The sequence below is a fragment of the Somniosus microcephalus genome, chromosome 12, assembly GCF_052327205.1.
Source record: "Somniosus microcephalus isolate GS21.2 chromosome 12, FLI_Smic_1.0, whole genome shotgun sequence".
Taxonomy (NCBI): Eukaryota; Metazoa; Chordata; class Chondrichthyes; order Squaliformes; family Somniosidae; genus Somniosus; species Somniosus microcephalus.
Genome location: NC_140998.1, coordinates 172,738,672 through 172,750,609, shown reverse-complemented (window position 1 = coordinate 172,750,609; position 11,938 = coordinate 172,738,672).

Here is an 11,938-nt window from a genome sequence, read left to right as displayed (position 1 = left end):
GGGGAAGGAAGAGGGGGGAGGGGGGGAAGGAAGAGGAGGGGGGGAAGGAAGAGGAGGGGGGAGGGGGAAGGAAGAGGAGGGGGAAGGGGGGAAGGAAGAGGAGGGGGAAGGGGGGAAGGAAGAGGAGGGGGGAGGGGAGGGGGAAGAAGGGGAAGGGGGGGGAGGGGAGGAAGGAAGAGGAGGGGGGGAAGGAAGAGGAGGGGTAGGGGGGGAAGGAAGAGGAGGGGGTAGGGGGGGAAGGAAGAGGAGGGGGTAGGGGGGGGAAGGAAGAGGAGGGGAGGAGGGGGAGGGGAGGGGGGGGAAGGAAGAGGAGGGGGAGGGGAGGAGGGGGAAGGGAGAGGGGGGAGGGGGGGAAGGAAGGGGAGGGGGAAGGAAGAGGAGGGGGGAGGGGGGAAGCAAGAGGAGGGGGAAGGGGGGGAAGGAAGAGGAGGGGGAAGGGGGGGAGGAAGAGGAGGGTTGGGGGGGAGGGAGGGGGGGGAAAGGAAGAGGTGGGGGGGAGGGAGGCGGGAGGAGGGGGAGGAAGAGGAGCGGAAGAGGATGGAGGGAGGGGAGGGGGAGAGGAAGAGGAGAGGAGGGAGGAAGAGGAGGGGGGGGAGGGAGAGGGGGGGAGGAAGAGGAGCGGAAGAGGGGGGGAAGAGGATGGAGGGAGGGGAGGGGGAGAGGAAGAGGAGGGGAGAGGGAGGGGAGGGAGAGGAGGGAGGAAGAGGAGGAGGGGGGAGGAAGAGGAGGGGATGGGGGGGAGAGGAGGGGAAGGGGGGGGAGAGGAGGGGAAGCGGGGAGAGGAGGGGAAGGGGGGAGAGGAGGGGAAGGGGAGGAAGAGGAGGGGAAGAGGGAGAGGAGGGGAGGAAGGAGAGGGGGAAGAGGGAGAGGAGGGGAGGAAGAAGGAGAGGAGGGGGGAGGGAGGGAGAAGACGAGGGAGAGGAGGGGAAGGGGGGAGGAAGAAGGGGGGGAGGGTGGTTGAGGGGGGAGAGAGGAGGAGGGGAGGGGGAGAGGAGGAGGGAGGGGAGGGAGAAGAAGAGGGAGAGAAGGGGAGGAATAGGAGGTGAAGATGGAGAGGAGGGGGGGAAGAGGGGGAGAGGAAGAGGAGGGAGGAGAAGTGGGGAGGAGGGGGAGGGAGAGGGGGAAGAGGGAGAGGGGGGAAGGGAGAGGAGGGGGGAAGAGGGAGGGGTGGGGGTCGAGGGGGAAGGGGAGGAGGGAGGGGAGGGGGAAGAGAGGGGGGGAGAGGAGGGGAGGGGGAAGAGGGAGGGGGGAGAGGAGGGGAGGGGGGGAAGAGGGGGGAGGGGGAGGGGAAAGGGGAGGAGGGGAAGGGGGAGAGGAGGAGGGGAAAGGGGGAGAGGAGGGGAAGGGAAAGGGGGAGAGGAGGAGGGGAAGGGGGGAGAGGAGGAGGAGGGGAAGGGGGAGAGGAGGAGGAGGGGAAGGGGGGAGAGGAGGAGGAGGGGAAGGGGGGAGAGGAGGAGGAGGGGAAGGGGGGAGAGGAGGAGGGGGGAAGGGGGGAGAGGAGGAGGGGGGAAGGGGGAGAGGAGGAGGGAAGGGGGGAGAGGAGGAGGAGGGGGGAGAGGGGGAGGAAGAGGAGGGGGAGAGGAGAGGGGGGAAGGGGAGGAAGAGGAGGGGAAGGGGGGAGAGGAAGGGGGGGAGAGGAGGAGGGGGAGAGGCGGAGGGGGGGAGAGGGGGAGGAAGAGGAGGGGAAGGGGGAGAAGAGGAGGGGAAGGGGGAGAAGAGGGGAAGGGGGGAGAAGAGGAGGGGAGGGGGGAGAAGAGGAGGGGAAGGGGGGGAAGAGGGGAGGGAGGGGGGAAGAGGATGCGGGGGAGGGGGGAAGAGGATGCGGGGGAGGGGGGAAGAGGATGCGGAGGAGGGGGGGAAGGGGAGGGAGGGGGAGAGGAGGAGGAGGGGAAGGGGGGAGAGGAGGAGGAGGGGAAGGGGGAGAGGAGATGGGGAAGGGGGGAGAGGAGATGGGGAAGGGGGGAGAGGAGGAGGGGGGGAAGGGGGGAGAGGAGGAGGGAAGGGGGGGGAGAGGGGGGGGAGGAGGAGGGGAAGGGGGGGAGAGGAGGAGGGGGAGAGGCGGAGGGGGAGAGGGGGAGGAAGAGGAGGGGGAGAGGGGGAGGAAGAGGAGGGAAGGGGGAGAAGAGGGGAAGGGGGGAGAAGAGGAGGGGAAGGGGGAGAAGAGGAGGGGAAGGGGGGAGAAGAGGAGGGGAAGGGGGGGAAGAGGGAAGGGGAGGGAGGGGGGAAGAGGATGCGGGGGAGGGGGGAAGAGGATGCGGGGGAGTGGGGAAGAGGATGCGGAGGAGGGGGGAAGGGGAGGGAGGGGGGGAAGCGGAAGGGGGAGGGGGGAAGGTGAGGGGAAGTAAGAGGGGGAAGGGGAGGGGAAGGAAGAGGAGGGGGGTGGGGAAGGAAGGGGGGAGGGAGGAGGGGAGGGGGAGGGAGGAAGGGAAGGGGGGAGGGAGGAAGGGGAGGGAGGAGGGGGGGTGGAAGGGGAGGAGAGGGGAAGGGAGGGGGTGGGGGGGAAGGGGAGGGAAGGGAGGAGGGGGGGAGGGAGGAAGAGGGGAGGGGTGGAGGAGGAGGGAGGGGGGTGGAGGAAGAGGGGAGGGGGAGAGGAGGGGGAAGGGGAGGAAGAGAGGGGGAGGAGGAGAGGGGAGGAAGAGGGGGGAGGAGGGGAGGAAGAGAGGGGTGGGGAGGGAGAGGAGGGGTGGGGAGGAAGTGGGGGGAGAGGGGGGCAAGGGGAGGGAGGAAGAGGAGGGGAGGAAGAGGAGGGGTAGGGGAGAGAAAGAGGAGGGGGGAGGAAGAGGAGGGAGGAGGGGGAGGAAGAGGAGGGGTGGGGGAGGAAGAGGAGGGGAAGGGCGGGAGGAAGAGGAGGGGAAGGGGGGAGGAAGAGGAGGGGGAGAGGGCAAGGGGGGGGAGGAGGAGGGGAAGGGGGGGAGGAAGAGGATTGGTGGGGGGAGGAAGAGGAGGGGGGTGGGGGGAGGAAGAGGAGGGGTGGAGGAAGAGGAGGGGGGAAGGGGGGAGGAAGAGGAGGGGGAGAGAAAGGAAGGGGGAGGGGTGGGGGGAGGAAGGAGGAGGAGGGGGGTGGGGGAGGAAGAGGAGGGGTGGGGGAGGAAGAGGAGGGGGAGGAAGTGGATGGGTGGGGGGAGGAAGCGGTGGGGTGGGGAGGAAGGGGGGGAGGAAGACAAGTGGGGAAGGGGGGAGGAAGAGGAGGGGTAGGGGGAGGAAGAGGAGGGGTGGGGGGAGGAAGAGGAGGGGGAGGAAGAGGAGGTGTGGGGGGAGGAAGAGGAGGGGGGAGAGAAGAGGAGGGGGAGAGGGGAGCAAGAGGAGGGGAAGGGGGGAGGAAGAGGAGGGAGAGGGGAAGGGGGGAGGAAGAGGAGGGAGAGGGGGAGGAAGAGGAGGGGGCAAGGGGGGAGAGGGGAAGGGGGGAGGAAGAGGAGGGGAAGGGGGGAGGAAGAGGAGGGGGGAGGAAGAGGAGGGGAAGGGGGAGGAAGAGGAGGGGAAGGGGGAGGAAGAGGAGGGGGGAGGAGGGGAAGGGGGGAGGAAGAGGAGGGGGGGAAGAGGAGGGGTGGGGAGGAAGAGGAGGGGTGGGGGGGAGGAAGAGGAGGGGTGAGGGGGGAAGAGAGGGCGAGGAAGTGGAGGGGGAGGGAGGAAAGGAGGGGAGGAAGAGGAGGGGTGGGGGGGGAGGAAGAGGGGGAGGAAAGGAAGAGGGGGGAAAGGAAGAGGGGGGCGGAGGGGAGGGGGGGAGGAAAGGAAGAGGTGGGGAGGGAGGGGGAGGAAGAGGGGGGAGATGGGGGGGAAGAGGGAGGGGAGGGGGAGAGGAAGAGGAGGGGTGGGGGAGGGAGAGGAGGGAGGAGGAGGAGGGAGAGGAGGGAGGAGAGGAGGAGGGGGGAGGAAGAGGAGGAGGGGGGAGGGAGAGGAGGGAGGGAGAGGAAGAGGGGGGGAGGAAGAGGAGGGGAAGGGGGGGAGAGGAGGGGAAGAGAGAGGAGGGGAAGAGGGGGTGGAAGGAGAGGGTGAAGAGGGAGAGGAGGGAGGGAGAAGACGAGGAGAGGAGGGGGGAGGGGGGAGGAGGGGAAGGGGGGAGGAAGAGGAGGGGAGGGTGGTTGAGGGGGGAGAGAGGAGGAGGGGAGGGGGAGAGGAGGACGGGGGGAGGGGGAGAAGAAGAGGGAGAGAAGGGGAATAGGAGGGGGAGAGGAGAGGGGGAAGAGGAGGCGGAGGGGGGGAAGAGGAAGAGGAGTGAGGGGGAGGGAGGGGGAACGGGGGGAAAGAGGGAGGGGAGGGGGAAGAGGGAGGGGAGGGGAGGAGGGGGGAGGGGAGAGAGGGAGGGGAGGGGGGAGGGGAAAGGGGGAGGAAGAGGAGGGGAAGGGGAGAGGGGAAGGGGGTAGAGGAGGAGGGGAAGGGGGGAGAGGAGGAGGGTGAAGGGGGGAGAGGAGGAGGGGAAGGGGGGAGAGGAGGAGGGTGAAGGGGGAGAGGAGGAGGGGGGGAAGGGGGGAGAGGAGGAGGGGGGGGAGGAAGAGGAGGGGGAGGAAGAGGAGAGGAGGGGAAGGGGGAGAGGAGGGAAGGGGGGAGGAAGAGGAGGGGGGAGGAAGAGGAGGGGAAGGAAGAGGAGGGGAAGGGGGGGAGGAGGGGGAGGAGGGAGGGAGGGGAAGGGGGGAGGAAGAGGAGGGGGAGGAAGAGGAGGGGAAGGGGGGGAGGAGGGAGGGAGGGGAAGGGGGGAGGGGGAGGAAGAGGAGGGGAAGGGGGAGAGGAGGAGGGGAAGGGGGAGAGGAGGAGGGGGAGAGGAGGAGGGAAGGGGGGAGAGAGGGGGAAGGGGGGAGAGGAGGAGGGTGAAGGGGGGAGAGGAGGAGGGGGGGAAGGGGGAGAGGAGGGGGGGAAGGAGGGGGAGGAGGGAGGAAGAGGAGGGGAAGGGGGGGAGGAAGAGGAGGGGAAGGGGGGAGGAAGAGGAGGGGGAGGAGAGGGGAAGGGGGGAGAGAGGAGGGGAAGGGGGGGAGGAAGAGGAGGGGGAGGAGAGGGGAAGGGGGGAGAAGAGGGGAAGGGGGGAGAAGAGGGGAAGGGGGGAGAAGAGGAGGGGAAGGGGGGAGGAGGGGAGGGGGGAAGAGGATGCGGGGGAGGGGGGGAAGAGGATGGGAAGGAGGAGAGGGGGGAAGGAGGAGAGGGGAGGGGGGGAAGAGGATGCGGGGGAGGAGGAGGGGAGGAAGGAGGAGGGGAGGGAGAGGGGGAAGGGGGGAGGAAGAGGAGGGGAGGAAGGGGAGGGGGGAAGAGGGGGGAGGAAGAGGAGGGGTGGGGGGAGGAAGAGGGGGGAGAGGAAGAGAGGGGGAGAGGAAGAGAGGGATGGTGAGAGGAAGAGGGGGAGAGGAAGAGAGGGATGGTGAGAGGAAGAGGGGGGGAGGGGGAGAGGGAGAGGAGGAGAGGGAGGGGGAGGAAGAGGAGGGGGGAGGGAGGAGGAGGGGAGAGGGGGAGGGAGAGGAGGAGGAGGGAGGAAGAGGAGGGGAGGAAGAGGGGGGAGGAAGAGGAGGGGAAGGGGAGGAAGAGGAGGAGGAGGGGGGGAGGAAGAGGAGGGGAAGAGGGGGGAGGAAGAGGAGGGGAGGAAGAGGAGGGGAAGGGGAGGAGGGGAAGGGGAGGAAGAGGGAGGGGAGGAAGAAGGAGAGGGGGAAGAGGGAGAGAAGGTGAGGAAGGAGGGGGAGGGAGGGGAGAGAGGAGGGGGGGAGGGGAGAAGACGAGGAAGAGGGGGAGGGGGGGAAGAGGAGGGGGCAAGGGGGGAGAGGAGGGGGCAAGGGGGGAGGGGAAGGGGGAGGGAGGAGAGGGGAAGGGAGAGGTGGGGAAGGGAGAGGAGAAGAGGGGGAGGAAGAGGGGAAGGGGGAGAGGAGGGGGGGAGAGCGGGAGGAAGAGGGGAAGGGGGGGCGAGCGGGAGGAAGGGGGGGAGGGGAAGGGGGGAGAGGAGGAGGGGAAGGGGGGAGAGGAGGAGGGGAAGGGGGGGAGAGGAGGAGGGGAAGGGGGGAGAGGAGGAGGGGAAGGGGGGAGAGGAGGAGGGGAAGGGGGGAGAGGAGGAGGGGAAGGGGGGAGAGGAGGAGGGGAAGGGGGGAGAGGAGGAGGGGAAGGGGGGGAGAGGAGGAGGGGAAGGGGGGGAGAGGAGGAGGGGAAGGGGGGAGGAAGAGGAGGGGAAGGGGGGAGGAAGAGGAGGGGAAGGGGAGAAGAGGAGGGGAAGGGGGGAGGAAGAGGAGGGGAAGGGGGGAGAGGAGGAGGGGCAGGGGGGGAGGAAGAGGAGGGAGAGAGGGGGGGAGGAAGAGGAGGGGAAGGGGGGGAGAGGAGAAGGAGAGGTGGAGGAGAAGGGGGAGAGGAGGAGGGAAGGGGGGAGAGGAGGAGGAGAAGGGGGAGAGGAGGAGGGAAGGGGGGAGAGGAGAAGGGGGAGAGGAGGAGGGAAGGGGGGGAGAGGAGGAGGGGAAGGGGATGAGGGAGAGGAGAAGAGGGGGAGGGAGAGGAGAAGAGGGGGAGGGAGAGGAAGAGGGGGAGAGAGGGGAGGGGGAGGAAGGGGAGGGGAAGAGGAGAGGGGGAGAAGAGGGGGAGGGGAAGGGAGGAGAAGAGGGGGAGGAAGAGGAGGGGAAGGGGGGGAGAGGAGACGAGGGGAAGGGAGAGGAGGAGAGTGGGAGGAAGAGGAGGGGAAGGGGGGAGGAAGAGGAGGGGAAGTGGAGGGGAGGTGGGGTAGGAGAGGGAGAAGGGAGGGAGGGGGGAGAGGGAGAAGAGAGGGAGGGAGGGGGGGAGAAGAGAGGGAGGGAGGGGGGGAGAAGAGAGGGAGGGAGGGGGGGAGAAGAGAGGGAGGGAGGGGGGGAGAAGAGAGGGAGGGAGGGGGGGAGAAGAGAGGGAGGGAGGGGGGGAGAAGAGGGAGGGAGGGGGGGGAGAACAGAGGGAGGGAGGGGGAGAGGAGGGGGAGGAGAGAGGGAGGGAGGGGGAGAAGAGAGGGAGGGAGGGGGGAGAACAGAGGGAGGGAGGGGGGAGAAGAGAGGGAGGTGGGGGAGAACGAGGAGGGAGCAGGGGGAGAAGAGGGAGGGAGGGTGGGAGGCTGGGGGGACTAGGAAAGAGGCTGGATAATGGGGTGGGGGAGAGATTAACGATGGGGGATAATGGGGTGGGGGAGAGATTAACGATGGAGAATGGGGTGGGGGAGAGATTAACGATGGGGGATAATGGGGTGGGGGAGAGATTAACGATGGGGGATAATGGGGTGGGGGAGAGAATGTGAAGACCGGCGAAAGGGTAGGGGGACAGTAATGGGCTGTTTTGCTCATCAAGTCTGCATTGTTACTTTTCTCCACACAGCCACCTCGTCTAATCTCACTCTTCTCGCTGCCCGTGCCCTTTAATATTCCTGTCTTTCAAGAAACTATCTACTTCCTTTTTAAAACCATTTATGAACTAATCTTCATTAGTGGCTTGTGACGGAATGTTTTTTAATTGGTAGATTCTCCAGACTGGTCATTTAGGATTTGTTGTTGGCAATAATGTATTTTATCACTTGCGACACTTATCGGCTCGGAATTGTGAAGGAGCAGAGAGATTTAGGGGCCCATGTACAGAAATCGCTAAAATCTAGTGGACAGCTACAAAAAAAATGTCAAAGGCTAATGGAATGTTGCCCTTTATCTCGAGGTGGCTGGATTACAAAGCGGTGGCAGTTATGCTACAGTTGGATGAAGTTCTGGTTAGACCGCTTCTGGAGCACTGTCGTTCTGGGCACTGCCCCTCAGGAAGGATATATTGGCTGGAAAGGGTTAACATTTGAAGACAGGTTGCATGGACCAGTGGTTCTCAAACTTTTTTGGTTGAAAAACTCCTTTTCAAATCAATTTGTAATCACAGACCCCCATCTAAATTATAATACTCTATGAAAGTGCTGCATGCAAAGAGTGTTTTAATAATGCTTTTAAGAAAGCAGGTATTTACTTACAGGAATCCGTGAGATGGGTGTGCCTGCTTCTCACACCAATTCTGGGGACTCCGCAGCAGCAGATGGCCACTATTAGGCACTTCGTGCCGGACAATTTTTAAAGCCGTCAGCAGGCTGACCAGGGTGAGTGAGGGCACGAGCACCCATCCACATGCTGAGATGCTGCTAGAAGCACGACTCACCGCCACACTGTCCCACTGGCGTGTTCTGTAACAGCTGCACTGTGGGATTGTCTGGAGTTACGTGAACACGTTCAGGCACTTGTTTGAAGGGCCCCGCAGGCGCTCCGATCACGTGTCGGGAGGATGGCGCAGGGTCGCGGTGCCAGCGAGAGGAATCCGCTGGACCGGCAGGGAGCGCTCGTTGCAATGTGAGTGAGAGCAGTGGGCCTCCGAGGAGGCGAGTCCAGCCAGTGAGAATAATTCGCAAGAACTGAATCAATGTCGGTTTTATAAAGAGGAACGAGCTTGAAATTACCTCCAGTCGCGAGCCCCTGGGAAGCATCTACGGACCCCAGCCTGAGAAACACTGGTTTAGCTTAGGCTTGTATTCCCTCGACTATAGAAGATTAAGAGGTGATCTAATTGAGGTGTTTAAGATGATTTAAAGGATTTGATGAGCTAGGCGGAGAGAAGCTATTGCTCTGGGAGGAGATTCGAGAACAAGGGACAGAACCTTGAAATTTGAGCTAGGTCGTTCTGGGGTCATGTCAGGAAGCACTTGGGTAATCAAAATCTGGAAAACTCGCCAAAAAGGCTGTTGAAACTAGATGAAATGAAAATTTCAAAACTGAGATTGATACATTTTTGTTAGGCAAGTGCGTTGTGTCTCCTTGTGTTCTTATTACTATGTAATACAGACACTTTTAACTCATTTTAGTTTATGACTTTTACTCCGTTGTATTCTTGCTTTTATGATGTTGCTGCCGCATGGTGCGGAGTGATACAAGATGTCCGACCTTGCACTGCGCACTGCCTGTCAGTGTGCCACATAGCAATATAAATACACTGACCAAAGTAGTTCCATATAACGATGTAACAAGTAGTTCCATTTAACGATGTTTGGGCGGCCCACTCTCGCCGCTCGCTCCCACAACCGGAGCGAGGTGTTCGGCGAGTCGGGCGGAGGCAGCACAGCGTGGCAAGCAGCAGCAGCCACGTCAACCCGCTAGGGCACGTCGGCCGGCCGGTCCTCAGCGGGAAGGGATTCCGACCGGGAGATGGGGAGCTGAGCATGGCGGCCAGAGGCTGGACCGGAAGCGGGAGAAGCAGGCCTGGGCCGTCGGACCGTGGAGCCGGCGACGGTGAGGTGGAGGCCGCGGCGACCGGAGGATGTGTTGGGCGAGTCGGGCGGAGGAGCGCAGCGCATCGGGACGCAGCAGCAGACTCGACGACTCGCAGTCCGACTGGGAGGAGGGGAGCCGGGAATGGTGGCCAGAGGGTGAGCGGGAGAAGCAGGCCACCGCACGTGGAGCCGAGTCGGCAACAGTGAAGAGGACGGAGCGGCTGAGGGACATCGTGCTCCCACTGCCACTGGATGTCAAAGAATTGACTTTCTGAACACGGCGCTGTAAAAATAGCTGACGTGTCTCTGTGAGCTGACGTGTCTCTGTGAGCTCCCACAGCTTTATTGTGGGAGTGATTGGGGAGTAAGCATTCCATTGTACTAGTTACATATGGCAAATAAAGAATCTTGAATCTTGTAATAATATAACGATGTAACATCCCTCTCACAAAAAACTAAAACATGAAATTTAATTTAATTTTAAAAAAATATAAAAAGCTAAAACATGAAATTTAATTTTTTTTAAATGTATCTAAACTATTATTATCAAATACAAAAAATCGTGAGTTTTCTTATTCGCAATATCGCTCAGGTGGTTGGATGTTGTCCCTCCATCTTGTGGATTTGGTGGTGACCATTCCTCTCTGCGGTGTTTTGGTGTGTTCCGCTCTTCTTGTTGCTGTCGCACTTGGAGTTGGAGTGTGCATGTTCGTGGTTGTTTGATTTGTGGCGCTTGTTTCTGGCATCGTACTGCTTGTGGTAGCTGGTGTTGTCTGCTGCTTAACCAGTTCAGGTGAAGGTCTGATGTGGAGTCTGTTCCGTCTGTATTGGTTACCAGATTCGGTCTCTACGAAGTAGGATCTTGGCGTATCAGCTTTTCTAATGACCTTAGCTGGATTCCAGGTTTTCAACACCGGGTCTTGCACATGCACTGATTGTCCATTCAGCAATTCTGGTAGCGTCTTTGCATGTTTATCGTAATGTTTGCTTCCTACGACTTGTGCTTCTGCCAACTTCTGTCTGAAGTCCTCCTGGTCCTGGGGAGGATGTATTTTTGCTGGTAGGGTCGTCTTAAACTTCCTCCCATTCAGCAATTCCACAGGTGATTTCATGTCTGCTTTCAGTGGTGTTGATCTGAGTGATAGGAGGGCAAGGTCTTGGTCTTCCCCCATCTCACTGCTTTTGATGAGAGTTCTCTTGACAGCCTGGATCTGTCTTTCAATGAACCCGTGTCCCCTTGGGAAATGTGGGGATGAGGTTACTATTTTGAACCCATACTTTTCTGCCAGAGCTCTGAATTCACTCGATGTGAACTGGGTTCCATTGTCACAGATTACCTTTTCCAGGATTCCTTGTTCAGCAAACAAGCTCTTTGCAATTCTGGTGGTAGTTGTGGCTCTCAGATCTTTCATCCTTCTCACAAAAGGAAACTTGGTGTGGAGATGCCGGAGTTGGACTGGGGTGGACAAATGTAAGAAGTCACACAACACCAGGTTATAGTCCAACAGCTGTATTTGAAATCACAAGCTTTCGGAGCGCTGCTCCTTCGTCAGGTGAAGTGGAGAAATGCATAAAGACACAGCTTATATAGTCAGAGAATAATGTCAGATGTTTACAGGTAATCTTTCCAACTACCATTTATCGCACCTCGGCAGAGAGATAATCACAGCAATCAAAGGTGTGAATGGTGTCCAAACAGGTCAGTCAGGAAAACATTACATCAAAGAACATGCAGATGCTGGGGTCTGTATGAAAAACAAACAAAAAACATTTTTTTTGCTGGAAATCACAGCAGGTCCGGCCGCATCTGTGTAGAGTGAACAAGCCAATGTCAACTCGAGTCTGGATGACCCTGCGTCAGGTGGGGTTACATGTAGCGTGACATGAACCCAAGATCTCGGTTTCAAGGAAACTTGGAATCGTAATCTGCCACTGAGATATTATTCTTGATTGCACATGAAGAGATCTGCCCCAACAGTGTGCCATGGTCTTGACGGTATTTCACTAGGTATCATCTCTTTCTGTTGTGTATTTCTGGCATGCCACATGCAGAAACCACCTGTTCGATATTTTTGTACATGCCTATCCAGTATACAGCTGATCTGGCTCTCAGCTTGCATTTCTCCATTCCCATGTGGCCTTCATGTATTAGATGGAGAAGTTCTGTCTGCATCGTCTTTGGCACGATGATCCTCGATCCAGCAAGGAGAATACCGTCTACTATTGCGATGTCGTCTCTAATTGTCCAGTATTGACGAATTGTCGCCTGTAGCTTCTGGATTCTCTCCGGCCACCCCTGTATCACTTGTTGTGTGAGTAGTTGCAATTCCTCATCTTTGCTAGTCTCATCTCATTTGACTGAGCTTTGTAGGGGTAACACTCACTAGGTGGTGGATTTTTACTGTTAGACCCTCCACCTCGTGTTTCTCATATGGTGACAATCGAGACTACGCATCTGCTAGCACCATTTCCTTTCCTGGCTTATATTTAAGCGTTAAGTCGTAGCTTTGAAGCCTTAAAAGTAGTCTTTGCAGTCTTGCAGGTGCTTTGCACAGATTCTTCTATAGATCTGTTCTAGTGGACGATGGTCACTCTATTGTAAACTGCCTTCCATACAGGTATGTATGGAATTTCTCGCATCCGTACACTACTGCTAATAGTTCCCTTTCTATGTTGGCGTATCTCGTCTCGGCTGACGTCAAGGCCTTTGATGCGAAAGCTATCGGCTTTCCTTCC